General features: G+C 40.1%; 1 protein-coding gene and 1 non-coding gene across 2 annotated transcripts in view; both read left to right on the forward strand.

Moving 5' to 3' along the window:
* KCNH5 (potassium voltage-gated channel subfamily H member 5) overlaps positions 1-13,106 on the forward strand; it is a 233,697-nt gene that overhangs the window by 117,557 nt on the left and 103,034 nt on the right. The window lies entirely within an intron of this gene.
* Positions 9,060-9,131, forward strand: TRNAC-GCA (transfer RNA cysteine (anticodon GCA)). The gene has a single exon. It is a non-coding gene; the product is annotated as a tRNA-Cys (tRNA).

Consider the following 13,106-nt stretch of genomic DNA (forward strand, 5'->3'; position numbering starts at 1 on the left):
CCAGAAATAAGCAAGAAAGACTGAGTGTCTTATTACTATTAGTAATCCTGATCATAACAGAGGAAAATACTAAGATACTACTGTATTAAGGTTTTAGAGTAGCAGCCGTGTTAGTCTGTATTCACTGAATGCATCCAATGAAGTGAGCTGTAGCTTATGCTCAAATAAATTTGTTAGTCTCTAAGGTGCCACAAGTACTCCTTTTCTTTTTGCTGTATTAAGGGCCATGTAAGTACCTAGATGGATGGGTAGATTTCACAGAGATGAGTTCCAGTGAGTGATCTTTTACTTCTGTTTGTATCATGTTTTCCACGTCCCTTATCATGGTCCCTCTGACCACAGTCACTACTTTTAAATTCTGCTTTAAATAAAATAGGTGCAAAACAGGCTGAGCTGGGGAAATGGCTTGCTTCTGAGGGACCCACATATGGTTTTCTCTAGCTGTTATTGAGAATTAGTCAATTAACACAGTGACACAAAAAAATAAAATAAAATGTGGGACGTCCATGATGACTAGATGACTTCAAAAAGCTTTTCCTGACACCAGCTAAATGCTCTGTGCTTATCATCACCTTGAACACAAATTGACAGTCTTCTTATAATTAAATGTCAAAATATTACGTGTTTGTTTACTTCATCGGGATTCATAATCATTTATTAGTGCTAGGTTGGGGTACCATTACTTATGTGAGTGAACACTTACACGAATAGTCCCCTTGACTTCAATATAGTTAAATTCAATGTGTATAAGATCACAACAGCCTGGCTCTTAAGACATTAACCTGGCAGAAATGTGTTGATTCTGACAAAATTTCCCCTTGAAAGAAAAATTGATTTAAAAAAAAAGTGTTTCAATTCTGTTTCAACCTTTTGAGGAGGCAATGTTTCACTTTTCCATTTCAAAATGACTTGTCATTTCAATTTGTAAATTTTATTTTACATAATAGTCAAAGTCAGAACAAAATGTTTTGATTTTATTGGAACAAAATATTTTATTTTACCTGAAATGAAACATGTTGATTGACCTGAAGTGAATTATTTTTGAAATTTTGTTTCACAGAAAACTTTCAAAATATTTTGTTTGTTCGTTCTATTTTGGAATGGAAATTTTTTTGAAATGGAGGATTTTCCAGTGAAATGAAAAATCCAGTTCTTGCACATCTGTACACATTGTTCTTGAGAGATAATGAGGTAAATATAACATTTTAGGTAAAAATGGGGTCAAGTCCTGACTGAAGTCATAACTGGGCCTGGGTAAGGACTTCAAGATTTGGCCCATACTGCCTAGAATGAGTTTTTATGGAAACTCCAGCAGTTGAATTATGAGATTTTTTTGTGTGCATGTAGAGTACTGCAGTGTGCTTATTTCTAGCACTCCAGATGATATTAAAAGTAAATCCTATTAAAATGATTACAGAAAATCTCTTTGGGCTCAAATACATACTGGAAATTAAGCTATGGAACATCAGCATACATGGTGGTTGTTCACAGTGGGACAAATTAAAACGTACTACACAGTTAGAAAGCAAATATGAAATAAACCTACGATGGACTAAGCACTTGTCTTGTGGGAGATAAGATGAGTGAGGTAATATCTTTTATTAGACTAACTTCAGCTGGTGAGAGAGACAAGCTTTCGAGCCACCCAGATCTCTTTTTGTAGCTTGAAAGCTCTCCAACGTAAATTGGTCCAAATAAAAGACATTACCTCACCCACCTTGTGTCTCTAATATCATGGGAACAACATGGCTAAAACTGCTTGTCTCATGTGGACACTCATGGAAAATTAATCCAAATTAACTAAAGGTATGAATTTAAATAGATTAGCTAAACTGCATTAAAACTTGGTGTAGATACTCTAATTCAGAATTTAAGTGGTCTTAATTTGGTCAAGTTCAGTGGTTCTCAAACTTTTTTTCGCAGACCACTTGAAAAGTGCTGAGGGTCTCGGTGGACCACTTAATGATCTTTCCAAATGTTTGTACCATTAGCTAACTATTGTAAAGCGCTTTGGATAAGAGCGCTATATAAAAAATCTTAATAATAATTAAAGTTTTTTTGTTCTACAAATAAAAGCACACAACTCACATTTTAATAGCAGTAGTCTTACCTTTCTAATGTGATGGATGTGCCCTCTCCACCCACTGGCAGCCAAACTCCGCTCCACCCCCGAGTGCGCCGCCTCCCTGCTCCTTCGCCTACCTCCCATCCCAGCACTTCCTGCCCGGCCACCACCAAACAGTGTTTGGCGGAATTCTGGGAGGGAGTGGGAGGAGCAGGAACATGGAATGCCCAGGGGAGGAGGCGGGGAAGAGTTGGGGCCGGGGGGGGATTTGGGAAAGGAGTTGGAATAGGGACAGGAAGGGGCAGAGTTAGGGCGGGGCAGGGATGGGACGGGCAGGGCAGGGACGGAGCCTCATGGAAGGGGTGGAGTGGGGGCGTGGCTGGGGGCAGAGGTGGGTTGAGCACCCACCAGTAGGAGCAGAAGTCGGCACCTATGGGTCTGGGCAGGTAGTCCTTATGCACAGGAAGCTCCTACTGATGTTTTGAAGCCATTGGGAGATTTGCCAAAGTCCAAACACCATTTAATTTTATATAGCCCATTTAAAATGTGCACTGAAGACTGATACTCAGCTTGTGTAAATTGGTGTAGCTCTGATAGAGCTATTTTGACTTACACCTGCTGAGAATCTGGCCCTGTTGATTTATTGTGGAGATGGATCTGCAGTGCAAATTTCAGATCCACATGCTGATCCAAACTTCCCCAAAATTCAAGTGGTATTCAAATCCAGGTACTTGGTGGAGGCCTTTTTCTTCTAACTTGAGTTTTGCCATCACTTCAAGGGGACCAGGGTTCTGTCTTGGTTTACCAAATATTAAAACTCTATTTAAATAACATTTAAGAGCATTTACTGCCCTTGATCTATAAGTCCAACGTCTGTTGATGCCAGTGGAGGTTACTGGCATGCATTGAGGGCAATATCACTTCAGACAGTTTTAGTTCTGTTGATTTTGCAATATGACTCGTTACAGAATCAGGTTTTTCCTCACTGTGAGGAAACAAGCATTATTTTGTGGATGAATTTGCCCAGGTTCAAATTTAGCTATGTCTGTCTTGAGGGGGATTAGTGCATGGTCTTTGCTGCCTGAGTTTTGTCTGCGCTCACTCACAGAAGTTCTGGAGGAGTTTGGGAAACTTTGAGTCACAACCTGTGATTAGGAATTCAGTCCCCCCTTGACTGGCTAAAGCCCACAGAGACATTTGCCCATTTTTTGTGGTGATTGTCACTCCCTCCCTTTGTGAGAGCAGAGTGCTAGGGATTCTTATTGAGGCACTGGTGAGGCCTCTGCTCTCTTGAAGCTGATGATCTTGCCAATTATCAGTCTTAGCAAACTCTTCCATTTGTGAGGGGAGGGAGATGTGGAGAAGGTTGTATCAGAGTAGCCAGCTCAGGTAACTAGAATCCTTAGAGTGACAATCTCGTTACAGACCTGGGAATGGGACAGGAACCACATTGGTAGCATTGGTAGATAATGTCCTTGAGCCATGGATGAAGAAAACATGTCCACAATTGATTCTTCTGGATTTATAAGCTATTTTGGGTACCCTTGAGCATGAGATGTTGACTTATCAGTGGTCTCTAACTGGAACAAATGGAGCTGTGTGACTGTGACTCTGCTGATTTTTATATGGATGATTCCAGAGGGTGGTTTGAGGCGACTCTTCTAAGCCAAGTGATCTTGCATATGGTGTATAGCAGGGTTCTGTCTTCTCTCACAACATATGTATGTAGCATCTGGAGGGGAAGTAAGAAGGCATGGGCTGAAGTGCATCCAGTATGCTGTGGGCACTCAACTCTGTTTTGTCTGATCCTGCTAGTGTGGCAGAACGAATGACTCCATATCTATGTGAGACTGGAGAAGGGTGCTGAAGGAGCTGTTCTAGGTTCACTTTCAATAAAATCAAGGTGGTTGTGATAGACTAGGAGATGTAAGAAGTATATCGGTGTCCTGAATGAAGGAGTCTGACCACTCATTGGGAATCAGCTTAATAGGTGAGGCGCCTCATTAGATCTGAGGCTGCTATTAGAGGAGTATAGAATCAAAGAATATCAGGGTTGGAAGGGACCTCAGGAGGTCATTTAGTCCAACCCCCTGCTCAAAGCAGGACCGATCCCCAACTAAATCATCCCAGCCAGGGCTTTGTCAAGCCTGACCTTAAAAACCTCTAAGGAAGGAGATTCTACCACCTCCCTAGGTAACGCATTCCAGTGTTTCACCACCCTCATAGTGAAAAAGTTTTTCCTAATATCCAGTCTAAACCTCCCCCACTGCAACTTGAGACCATTACTCCTCGTTCTGTCATCTGCTACCATTGAGAACAGTCTAGAGCCATCCTCTTTGGAACCCCCTTTCAGGTAGTTGAAAGCAGCTATCAAATCCCCCCTCATTCTTCTCTTCTGCAGGCTAAACAATCCCAGCTCCCTCAGCCTCTCCTCATAAGTCATGTGTTCTAGACCCCTAATCATTTTTGTTGCCCTTCGCTGGACTCTCTCCAATTTATCCACATCCTTCTTGTAGTGTGGGGCCCAAAACTGGACACAGTACTCCAGATGAGGCCTCACCAATGTCGAATAGAGGGGAACGATCACGTCCCTCGATCTGCTCGCTATGCCCCTACTTATACATCCCAAAATGCCATTGGCCTTCTTGGCAACAAGGGCACACTGCTGACTCATATCCAGCTTCTCATCCACTGTCACCCCTAGGTCCTTTTCCGCAGAACTGCTGCCTAGCCATTCGGCCCCTAGTCTGTAGCGGTGCATTGGATTCTTCCGTCCTAAGTGCAGGACCCTGCACTTATCCTTATTGAACCTCATCAGATTTCTTTTGGCCCAATCCTCCAATTTGTCTAGGTCCTTCTGTATCCTATCCCTCCCCTCCAGCGTATCTACCAGTCCTCCCAGTTTAGTATCATCCGCAAATTTGCTGAGAGTGCAATCTACACCATCCTCCAGATCATTTATGAAGATATTGAACAAAACCGGCCCCAGGACCGACCCTGGGGGCACTCCGCTTGATACCGGCTGCCAACTAGACATGGAGCCATTGATCACTACCCGTTGAGCCCGACGATCTAGCCAACTTTCTATCCACCTTATAATCCATTCATCCAGCCCATACTTCTTTAACTTGCTGGCAAGAATACTGTGGGAGACGATGTCAAAAGCTTTGCTAAAGTCAAGGAATAACACGTCCACTGCTTTCCCCTCATCCACACAGCCAGTTATCTCATCATAGAAGGCAATTAGGTTAGTCAGGCATGACTTGCCCTTGGTGTATCCATGCTGATTGTTCCTGATCACTTTCCTCTCGTCTAAGTACTTCAGAATTGATTCCTTTAGGACCTGCTCCATGATTTTTCCAGGGACTGAGGTGAGGCTGACTGGCCTGTAGTTCCCTTGTAGTATGCAGCGGCTGATGCCAGCAAGGTGTTGTCCAATATGGGCCTGATCCGGAACTTACTGAGGAAGTCAGTGTGAGTCCTATCATTAACTTCAGTGGGATTTGGATGAAGCCCTGTTTTGTTTGGGAAAGCAAGTACTACATGGGTCTCACTAGCATCATCCATGCCTAGCCTAGACAGCAGGTTGAGAACACTCAGAATCTGAAGTGGGTGGGGTGGGATTCAAGCACATCTGCATGGTTTCAATTATGAGCCATCCACACGAACAGGTGAGTTTGTAAATGAAAAATCTTTTTTAAATGTAGCATCACACCATGTTTATTATCTGAATATGCGTTCCTAATATTTGCATTAGCACAGTTTTGTTGCAATTAACACGCATTAATTCACTATGTGGAGGTTGGGGTTGTTCCTTTCATTTCACAAGTATAATTTGCACATATTAAATAATATAAATGCAGGAGAGGTCTGAAAAACTCAAAATTAATTTTAAATCATGAAATGAAGCAAAAGTACATTTGGTCCATTTAAATAGCATTAATGGTCAGACCTAACAGACTAAAGCCAAGAATTGTCCGAATGACAACTGTTATACCTACAGATGGTCAAAAAGTGTGTTGTGCCCCCCAGCCTCCCATGGAAAATTTCAACAAGAACAACAATTTTTTTTATGTTATTAGCAAAAAATGCAAATCCAAAATATTTTAGTCTAAAATAAAAATATTTCAACTCTGAAATGCCGCCCTACTTCAGGGAGCTTTAGTGCAGGATCACATGCTCCTATTTTTGTGTAAAGGCTGGGCTCCCTGGCTGATGTACCATGATCTTCCATCTGAGTGCAGAGAGATGGTACATCAGGCCAGGGAGTCCAGCTTTGGTTTTTTTAAGTCTGACCATTAATGTTGTTTAAATGGACTAAATGTACTTTTGCTTTATTTCATGGCAGTCCCAGGGCCATGGCGCATCATCATCACAGAAGATGAAGTCCGGCTCGTGAGCCCTGCCAGTAGAAAAATAAGGACACGAAGTACCCAAACTACAACTCCCATGATGCACTGCAGTGGCATTTCAGAATCAAAATATTTTGTTTTTTAACTGAAATATTTTGCTTTCCATTCAAAACCTGAAATTTTTCTGGTCTCCAGGTACTCAGTTTTTCAATGAAAATAACATTTTCCATGGAAAGCAGACACTTTTCACAAAAAAAGTTTTGTTTAATCTAAAACTCAATTTTACCTCAACAATGGTTTTGATGTGAAATTTTGCACCAGCCCTAGTTACAACTGTCCTCACCACATGTATCATTTTACCTTTTCTTCACGCTAGTGCAAGTCTAACTGTAGTTATACGGAAAATTACTAAAAATATTCACAGCACCTTATTACTAAGAAGAACTGCTCCTTATCTGCCTTTTGAGACATAACTTCCTACTCCATTGACAACAAGTATTTAATAATACAGAGCAAGTTATGTTCAACTTTACATTGTGCATCATCAACACAACTGCCAGGTGAAATCTGCTTCTCAAATTTTAATTGTCGATAATATGTGAAGCAGAAATAATTAAACTTGATTTCTCATATAGGTTGCGGTCAGAGTTGTGACAGTTGCTAAAAAAAATGCTCTAACTTGTAATTTACACAAATATGGTAGGGAGGCACTAGATGAAAAATATGTAAAGAACCCCAAGAAGTAATTTCTGATTGATTACATTTCTAACCTCAGCCATAATGTCATTCTTACATTTGAATTTTCTCATTTTTGGCAGATTCATGTCAGATCTTGAGGGCTATATTTTATTGATCTAATTTATTTATTGTCATTTATAATATTGAAAAAGATCCCATCCAGCACTTTGAGCTCACTAATGATAACTTTAACTTCTCAATAGGTAAAATATCATTAATGACAATTACTAATAACACCTGCCCAATAATACCACCCTAATTACAGAAAAATAAATAAATTAAATACCTCCAACTTCATACTACACCAACAATTACCCAAACACTAAATGTTTCAGAGATACTATAGTGAGTGATCTTGGCATAGGTTAAGAAATAATACTTTGAATTCCATTCCGAAATACACAGGTAGCCTGTGCAGATCACAGAGCAGCGGTGGTTCATGGTCACTTTACGCGCTTGAATCACACCCAATACGTGGATCAAATCCCACTCACCATGTAGATCAAACAGGAAGAGCATAATCAACATTCAAGAATGATCTAAGCTCATGAGATCTAGGTGCATTCGGTCTGCTGTGGCTACAGGCTAATGGAATGAGCATCAAAATTGTATATGCACTAATTAAATAATTTTTTTTAGCCCATCAGTTTGACCGTGTCACCCCTATCTTTGCATGTCTGCACTGTCTCCCCCTTCTCTATTGCATCAAACACAAGCTCTTTGTCTTCACTTTCAGGGTCCTTTATGGCCTATCCCCACCCGACCTATCATCTCTCACTCACTATCGAGATGTTGACTCCCGCCTCCAGCTGACTGATGGCGCCAGCTCCCATCGCCCTCTTTTTTTTTTTCTTCAAACGATCATCTTCATACTTTTTCCAGGGCTGCCTTCCATCCTTAGAAGATGCTCCCCATAGACCGCCACAAAGCTACTCAGTATCCTCCTACAAAGTTCTCCTATAAAATGCATCAAAAAACTTAACAGTGCTTTGACTGCAGGTGTGCTGAGTCCACTGTCTACCATGCTGACCTGATATCATCTCATTGTTTCCTTGTCTGCATCCATTTACTTTTTCTTGCCTTACACGCATAAAAGATTGTAAACTTTTTGGGGCATGGACTGTCTTTTTGTTCTGTGTCCCTAACACAAGGGGGTCTTGGTCCACAACTAGCGCTCCTGGGCACTATGTTAATACAAATAAATAATAATAGTAATAATAATTTGCCCAGTCATGCTCTTTCAGGACCCCAAATTTGGAGACAGATTTTTAGGTACAGTAGATGCTGTCCATTAAAGGGTGTGGGTTGAGATATAGACACTTATACTTAGAAGAAAGATGGATGCATATTACAAAAGTCATATTGAATCTATTCCTTAAGTAACAGTGGTTCCATTCTGCCCTTGGATATTCAGCATATTTTTCAACCCACTAAGAGGTAGGAGAGAGTAACTTGGTACCAGGGTTGCAATGCACCATGCAAGGACTCGCACCATCAAGCGGTGCTTTAGTCTCCCTAAGGGCTGGTCTACTCTGAAAACTTACATTGGCATAGCTACAGGGGTGTGACAAATCTATACCCCTGAAAGATGTAGCTATGCCTACCTTAGTCCCGTGTTGATAGTACTAGGTCGATGGAAGAATTCTTCCATTGAGCTAGCTATTGCCTCTTGGAGAGGTGAATTAACTACAGAGGTGAGAAAACCCCCTCCTGTTGCTGTAGTGAGTGTCCACGCTGAAGCACTGCAGTAATGCAGCTATGCCAGTGGAGCATTTTAAGTGTAGCTGTACCCTATGTTCGGGGGATTTTTGCCTTTACCTTTTACAGTATCTTTAAAACAATGTACATATCAGGAGTAGTAGAATCCTGTACTTTCAACTGTTGCTGCACTGGGTCTCGTCACAGGGAGTATAGCTCAGTGGTAGAGCATTTGACGGCAGATCAAGAGGTCCCTGGTTCAAATCCAGGTGCTCCCTGGGCAGTTGTTTGGCAGAGGGATAACTCAGTGGTTTGAGCATTAGCCTGCTAAACCCAGGGTTGTGAGTTCAGTCCTTGAGGGGGCCATTTAGGGATCTGCAGCAAAAATTGGGGATTGGTCCTGCTTTGAGCAGGGGGTGGGACGAGATGACCTCCTAAGGTCCCTTCAACCTTGAGGTTCTATGATTCTTGCATCTTCAGAGAAGCTTCTTTGCCCCAGTGCCACCAAATGAGGCATGCTTTGGCCAAAACGAGCAAGTCTAATACCCAGGAGATTAAAATCAGCATATGAACACAAGCATCTCAGGTTTACACAGGACAGGAGGACTCATGGAGGACTACTGATATGCTTCAGCCAAACACAAGTTGTGTTTTAGTCAAAAACAAGTGATTGGGTTCAATGCAGGAATAACTGGGTGAAATGATACATCCGATGAAGTGAGCTGTAGCTCACGAAAGCTTATGCTCAAATAAATTGGTTAGTCTCTAAGGTGCCGCAAATACTCCTTTTCTTTTTGCGAATACAGACTAACACGGCTGTTACTCTGAAACCTGGGTGAAATGAATGGCCTGTGATATACCACAAGTCAGGCTAGATGATCTAATGGTCCCATCTGGCCTTAAACTCTAGGGATCTATATGGCTTTCCTTTCAATGCCAGTGGGCACCAGAGTGAAACCGATGAAGACATTCATGATGGCTACATTTGTAAACGGACTCCCTTGGGATTAGAGCTAGCTGTGTGAAGCCACTATTGATAAACTCATAGTGCTTCATAGAGCAAGGTTCATTAACAAGTGTGTAGCATTAACTGTAATGACAACTTTCACGTGGCCCAGTGTTAAAGCCATCCGCTCTGAGCCTTTATCCAACAAGGAGGTGGTTTTATTTATAAAAGTACGTCTCTTAGGTCCATTAGTCTGATCAAATCTGGCTGAACAAATTGTCTGTTTTTTTTTTTAAATGTGTTTGTGGCTCAAGATGCAGCACGGGCAAGATACTGTATGTGACTTTTTCCGCGTGCACAAGGATTTGGGGGAAACCAGATGATCTGTTAAGGTTGCTATGGCAACCAGATTTACACAGAGGAGCTGCCATGTCAATGACTTCATTAAGAATAATGCGACTTGTCAAATAAAATAAACAAAAACTGCTTAAAACGCTGTGTCAGTGGAGGGGAAGTTAAGTTTCTGAACAAAAGGAATAATAATGTATTTGGAAGGCTTTAGAAAGATGATGGTAAAGTCAGAAGAGGTATGGCAGAGAATTTAAACAATTTGCAGGAAAATTAATAGGAATTCACGAGGAGAAAGACATTAATTCTAACTGGTTGAAATTATTTTAATTGAAAAGTGGGATTTTTTTGAAAAAAATATTTGATGGGGGGAAATTCCAATGAAACATTTAAAAAACAAGATATTCTTATCTGAATTTTTTTTTTCAAAATTGTTGGAAAATTCTCTGAATTTTTTTTTTTTACTGTTTTCACCCTTCCCCCACACATACTGGAAAAGATGTTGGGGAGAAGGGGAAAACAATTTCCCTTATTTACTTTTTTCTACTGGAAAAGTATTTTTAAGTTTTGAAAACTGAAAGAAACTGTTACTTTGTTAAACTTTTACTCCCCTCCCCCTGAAGCTTTCCAGTTGAAAAAGAGAGACAACAGAAAAGAGAACATGAGTTTTTCCCACTTCTTCTCATTTTTTAAAACATTTTTTCCACTACAATATTGTGGGTTTTTTTCTTTTATGCTAGAGAGAGAGCTTTTCTTAGCTTTACTTTTTTCACACTTTTCCATTGGGATAAAAAAGACGGAAAAAGTAATAAAATAAAGTGTGGGACTGGGGAAACTGAAAATTTGAAACAATTTTTCACAATGAAATTAATTTTTTTTGAACTTTTTCATTGAAAAACAGGAGGGAAAGTGAAATTTGTTGAATTAAATGGAAACTGTTAATTTTCTTTTGAAAGTGTTTTTCAAAAAAACCCACAAAATTTTGTCCAGCTCTAGTTTTGCTCTGGTAACTATTTCCTCTCCTTTTTTATTAATAATAATATCTAGCATGTTATATGCAGTGTCCCAGTTCCAGGAAACTTACTATAGATTCACTGTGAAAGAAAGCAAATGGTTTTCCATAGGCCATCTGTTACTGACAATGAGGAGACTGGTAGTGTATGTGCGTTACTTTGAAGTAAGAAGTTACATATTCCTTAAAGGCCTGTTTCAAAATTCAGTGACATCAGGGAATCTTCCCATAGACTTTGGTGGACTTTGGATCAGGCTCCATGTGGAAAATGCTTTCAATATTATTGAGAACCAGGATAACCTCACTAGCCAGTTTTGTTTAAAGTGGTTTAATGCGGGTTATGTAAATGTACACAGATATTATACACAAACACATACTTACATGAATAAATAATAGCATTGGATGATAAATATTTTAGGGAGGTCGTTTGGTATCTATCAGACGGAACAGAGAAGATGAATACACTCTGCTCCAGTGAGAATGAGACCCATAGTCCTCATAAGATTAAAGGAAATACGCAAACATTAGATTAAACAAACTGTAGGGAGTGAAATTCTCTTGGGAAATATAATCAGTTCCGTAAAACCAAACTTAAAGTGTACAGAACGCCACTCTGCAAAATCAATCAGAGTTAATAGGTTAGTCTAAAACTCATCTAATATGCAGCTAATAACAGAAAAGCCCTGAGAACATCCAGGGTTCTGAAGACTTGTTAACAAGTATATTGTTGTCCTTTGCTTCACAGTGACTTTGAGGCTCCATTCTGCAGGGCTAGATCTTGTGAACATTTCTTATTCATGGGAGAATCCAGTGTGACTATTTGCATTAGTGAGAACTACATACACGAGTAAGATTTATAGGATTGAACCATTGATGTTTAGATGCACAAATCACATAAAATGTAATCCAGATCCCAACTGCATACACACTAATTTAAAATGTAATTCCCTCATGACAAGGGAAATTAATGGAACCCCGGCCAGCTTCTAATGCCTCATCACATCTGAGAGTTATCTAAGATTCACATAAAGGCAAATATGCAGGTAGAGGGGAAACAATAATTAAATAGCTATAACTTGGCTTTATACATTTAAACACAGATAATTTAAATTATTCTAGTGCATATATGTGTAATCATATTGTGACTTGAACAAAGACAATAGTGATTTAGCATCTTTCTTGGATGGCAGGTGCAATGGGACTACGATATAATTCCAAGTCTGGAAGATTAAGCATGTTCTTTAACGGAGAAACTTTGACAGTTACTGCTAAATTCTAGTGAGATCCCATACTTAAATATTAAAACCTGTTGGACCAAATCCTGAAGTCTTTATAATGGCATGTATCTCATTGACTCCAAAAAGCTTTTAGGATTTGGCTTATTTATGTGCGGTTAAAATCCCCCAAAACCCAGTTTCATCCATGTTTGCCTTGCTCTAAGAAAAATATGGTCCTCCCTATGGGAGATATATTGTTTGAACATAGGGTGTTAGTCAGTGGGACTTAAAATTCCCTGAAGGGCTTTGACATTGGAACAAACATGGAAAAAGTTAACTTTGAGCAAGGAAAACCTCACACCACCTCAGATGTTCTTCATTTGCTAATTTATAGTTGTATTTGGATGAGATGTTTCCCCCTCAATACACAAGTTCTCCTTCTGGTTAATCCTGAAGTCAGAGTCCTCTAGTTGAGACATCACAGTCTTGCTGTGGAAGCAGTTGTGATGTCCATAATTCAGTACACTGGGCAAATTCATCCTGGCATCTTGACTTTGACTTTGTCCCAATGAGCACAACTTCCCTACAGGATCAAGTGGGAGGAGTGAGTCACTTTTAAGGGAGCAAACCATTTTCACATGCCAACAGCAGCAAAAAAGGTAAAAAAAAAAAAATATTATGTAAAAACCAGAGGAAGATAAAAATATGTGTTTGTAGGTGTGACTTTTTT

The sequence above is a fragment of the Eretmochelys imbricata genome, chromosome 6 (genome assembly GCF_965152235.1).
Source record: "Eretmochelys imbricata isolate rEreImb1 chromosome 6, rEreImb1.hap1, whole genome shotgun sequence".
In the NCBI taxonomy this organism is placed as follows: domain Eukaryota; kingdom Metazoa; phylum Chordata; order Testudines; family Cheloniidae; genus Eretmochelys; species Eretmochelys imbricata.